Genomic DNA, 5057 nt, shown 5'->3' on the forward strand with positions numbered 1-5057 from the left:
ACACAGTGTTTTGTTCTTTGATACCTAATATCTCATCCCTTTGACAACTCGTGATCACACAAGCTGGTGTGTTTCTTCCATGTGGGCTTTGTTGTTTCTGAAATAGGTGGCTGCTTGTTTACCTTCAAGCCTTTAAGACACCAGATGCTATATCTTTCGATAGCTGTGTATCATCAGCTTTCTTCACCACATTTGCTTATGCATCCAATTGTCTTAAGCGACCCTATCGGGGAGAGGAGAATGCAATGATATGATTTTTTGTTCTCTGATGCCTGATAACTGATTCTTTTGGCACCTTGTGATCACAAAAGCTGGTGTGCTTCTTCCATTTAGGCTTTGTTGCTTCTAAGCTAGATGCCCACTTGCTTACCTTCAAGTTCCTAAGACCCAAGACTGTCAATTAGTTTTCATTAGTTATTATGTTCTGCCACAATGGTATAATGCCCTCTGAGTACTCATAAATAAAAAATGTGAAGTTTTAAGCAGTTCAAATCTGAAGTGTGAGAAAACATATTTAAAACATAAAGGATAATCAAGGTTGATCACTGAAGAATGAAGTTTGCCAAAGAGGTAATTTACTAATGAACACACCTAATATGATAATAGAGATTAACAGAAAAAGGGTCAGCAAATATTACATTTTCTAATGGAGCAAATATAGAGAACACAGTGGTAGGCTGTGGGATTTAGTTGTGCTCTGATTTGATGTTAAATATTATCCATTGTCTCTTATTTTCCTTTAGGCTCCCCATTCTCTTTAGGATGTTATTGCCTGCTACCATTTAAATGAATGCTTGCGCGTGCATGCGTGCGTGTGTGTGTGTGTGTGTGTGTGAGTGTGTGAACAAAGATGTTCTCGGGGCTCCCAAGCATTAGCTAAGAATGCCTCACTACAGCAATGTAAACCAATCTACCTAGGGTCTAATCTGCCTTCAGCTGTTGATTTACTAATCATGCTGAAGTAATTACAGGTGATTGTGATTTAACTTGTCTCTACCTTCCCTGCTTTATTCCCCAGGTCACTCGCAGGACCCAGGTGAGGCAGATAATTCAAGGTGCTGAGATTGGGGTGGATCTGGATCTCAGATCAGGGTATGCTGTGTGGAAAGACAGCGGATCATCCGTGCTTGGATGTTTTGTGTGTCCTAAAGGTAAGAGACCCTGGAACCTGGGGAGGGGGCCCTATCTTAAGACAGGTACTCTCAGCCGGTAGACATGTAAGACAGGCTCAGGAAGGAATATTCTGGTTTGCCTGTGGAAGTCCCTGGGGTTGAACTCAAAGGTATTAATTTCCAGGCCAGCATCAGAGAGAGCTTGGTCCGCTGTTGTTCTCCTGAGACCTCTTCGAGGACTTGTGTCTTCATGAGAGGAGATCCCCAGTGTGCTGTGAGTGACAGTTCCTGGTACTGGACACACAGGTGTCCCTGGAATTGACACCTTTCCCGATTGGGGTGAAAATAGAGCTCCTGCTTGAAGTATGTCTTGTGAGCTTAAGACGTTAACTCACAGGAATCTCCAAGAGACATGGACCCAAATATTTTAGGGTTGCCAGGTCTCTCTATTTAAGGGGGTGTGCAAATTCTTCCTCTGAGTCTTTTTTCCTAGGTCTGAGAGAAAGGCCAAGATCAATTTTCAAAAGTGAAGTCACAGATTCCAAGGTAAGCACCTTTAATTTGCTACCTCCTCCATCTCTGGTGATGTGAGTGTCCCCTGGGAATGAGGAGAGCAAGGGGGTAAATGAAAGAATAACCAGTAAGTATTTTGTTTTATTTAACATGGGTTTCACTCTATCCTCCAGGGATAAACCAGGATAAATAGCGATCTACAAATTCGTGCGTAAATACTATTCAACCCTCAGGCATCTGGCTTACTGGGTACCATCCCTGCATATGTCTAACAGCAGAAAAGACTCCTTGAGGCCAGCACACAGTAGATCAGAGATCAGCAAGGGACCTGTGATAGCCCTTGACCATGATGCTATTTGTCATATTTAAACTTTATATAACACTTCTTTGTTTTCCTAAGTTCCTTGAACCAGATGCAAATTACTTAAAATTAACTGAAAATGTGTTTGTGATTCTTAGTTTGCCTGCCAACCTACCCAAGTTCTTGTTTGTGTAAAATCTGAGAGAGAAGACAGCTCCATACACATAATTAGCAACATTAGTTTTTTGATGGATTAGGTTTGGGGTTCTGTTTAGGCTTGTAGTGTGCTTGAATGAGAGTCTGTACTTAAAGATTAGCATCTAAATCCTGGGATTAATCAGTGTTCCAGGTTCAAGAACAATTGCCAAGAAATAGAAATAGGAATCAAGTGTCATGAGTCAGATGTTAGTGGACATGTTAAAGGGTTTTATGTTTTGAAGGTTATGTTTGGAGTTCAGTAGGGGCTAACAGATTGTGTTTGGAGTTTATTAGGGGCTTATGTGTTAAGGTATGAAGATGTAGATTTATGGTTTAAGGATTCTTGTTTTCTGGGTTGGATTTCTGAATTTGAGGTTTATGGTCATGAAGTTAGGTTTCAGGTTGTAAAATATATTCAACCTTTGACCTGGTTTTAAACATTGGGATAAATGCATTAGCCTAGGTTAAGAGTGTATTGTGGTAGGATTTGTTAAGCATGTCAAGTTTCTTGTGGGTGTCAGGGGATGCTCAGGGTGTTAAGAGTTCTGGGTGGTAAGGGGCTTTTTCATGTACTTAGGGGTTCAGTGCATTAGGAGGTTATTAGTGTGTTGTAAGCACGCTTAGCATATTAAGGTGTAAGGGTTAATGGTTTCAGATTTGGAGATTTGTAGTTAATGGTTAGAGAGTTCAGTGGCAAAAATTATTTTTGTGTGTTGAAATGTAGCCTACAACTTTTAAACTATTCATTACCTGTAATATTTATGGTATATTTGAAATCTGTTATGTAAAATATCATTAAATTGTGATGATTAGAGGAATTAGTATTTCTTCGCTTTGGAAGCCTCTTTTCTTCCTTTAAAAAGCATTCCATTTATGATTGGTCTATCTAGAAAATACTATAGAATTTTTAATACAGTATTGAAAATGGAACTGTCTGTCCTATTTCTTAAGTGGGGTGGGGTATTTTCTCTTTCCTCTAAGAATGATATTTGCTGGTGCTTTTTTAACTGAATATATTAGCATATTGAACTACACCTGCTTCATGTTACAGTTGTAGTTTTTTCCCCCAAACTTTAAAAGCCTTTGATTTTTTAAATTAAATTATTTTATTGGGGGCTTTTATAGCTGTTTTAATAAACCACACATCAATTTTATCTAGCACATTTGTACATACATTGCCATCATCATTTTCAAAATATTTTATTTTTTCTACTTGAGCCCTTGGTATCAGCTCATCTTTGTTTCCCTCCCTCCACCACCTTCCCATCATTGTGACCCCTTGATCAATTTTAAATTATTGTTTTCATATCTTACACAATCTGCTATTTTCCTTCACCTACTTCCTGTTGTTCTTACCCTGGGGGAGTGTTATGTGATGATCTTTACAATCTGTTCCCCTTTCTCCCCCTTGTGGCCCCACCTTTCCCCTACCTTCATGGTATCATTACTCCCATTATTGTTATGAGGGGTTTATCTCTCCTGGATTCCATATGTTATGTTGAGGGATCGCATCTGTACCAGTGTACATGCTCTGGTCTAGCCAAATTTGAAAAGTAGAACTGGGGTCATGATAGTAGGGTGAAGCAAGCTTTAAAGAACTATACGAATGGTATGTGTTCTGTTGGTGCTTTATTGTACACTGGTTGGCTCATTCTTTCCTTGTGACCCCTCTGTGAGGGGATGTCCAATGTCTAAAGACGTGCTTTGGGTCTCCAATCAAACACCCTTTGTTCCCATCTGTATGATTGTTTGGGGTCTTCTAATTCTTCATACCTGATCCCATAGACACCTCATGACCACACAGGCTGGTGTGCTTCTTCCATGTGGGCGTTGTTGCTTCTCAGATAGATGACCGACTGTTTAACTTCAAGCCTTTAAGAGACCAGATGCTATATCTTATAATAGCCAGGCACTATCAGCTTTCTTCACTATATTTGCTTATACACCCCTTTTGCCTTAAGCAATCCTGTTGGGAAGATGAGAATCACAGAATAACAGATTATTAAAACAAAGTATTCTTGCATTGAGGAAAGACTTGAGTAGAGGCCCAATACCTTTGACTTTTTAAATGTTCCTACTTTGTTTTCTGTGCCTACTTAGACAATTGACCCTCTTTTCTGTCAATGGTTCACTATAGTGCTTATTTTCTTATGTAAAATATGCTCTGGGACAAATTTCAATGAATCATGGTACATAATCCTTGTAATATGTTGTCTGAATCTGTTCCAAATATTTAAAAGAATTTTTCATGTAGATCGATTATCAGTATTGCGCTACAGTTTTCTTGTAGTGTCATTATCTGACATTGGTGTCAAGGGTATTTACTGGTTTGATACAAAGTATTGATAACCAAGGGATCAACCAGAAAGAAAATGTTTTGAGAATGATGATGGCAATGGATGTACTAATGTGCTTGACACAATGGATGTATGTTATGGATTGTGTTAAGAGTTGTATGAGCCCTCAATAAAATGATTTTTTTAAAAAAGAGAAAGTATTGAAGTATTGGTAAGTGTTCTCTCACAACCATTGTTATATTTACACTCAATAACTTGAACTTAAACTAACAAACAGTTAAGTGGTGTTTATTCATACCAGCTCAGTACTCTGTATTAAGCTTTAATCTATGGTCTGATTATGCTAGAAATTTCTCCTGGAATTTTATTTTGATTCAATTGATTATAGCCCTTGTAAGCAACCTAAAATGCATTCAACTACCATTGATCCCATGCACTGGCTGGACCCTCTGATCTTCCAGCTGGCTCAGTTTGGAAGACGACATGATTTACATTCCTCTTGCCAGACAGATAGTCACTAACACCTACGTCATTGTGTGATGCCCTCACAATAGATCCTCAATTTGGAAAATACTCTGCCATATGACATGCTGTATGGATCTTAGAAAATGTCCTTTAGCTAACCTCCAGAAGAAT

This window comes from Tenrec ecaudatus (genome assembly GCF_050624435.1).
Source record: "Tenrec ecaudatus isolate mTenEca1 chromosome 4 unlocalized genomic scaffold, mTenEca1.hap1 SUPER_4_unloc_12, whole genome shotgun sequence".
Classification (NCBI taxonomy): Eukaryota; Metazoa; Chordata; class Mammalia; order Afrosoricida; family Tenrecidae; genus Tenrec; species Tenrec ecaudatus.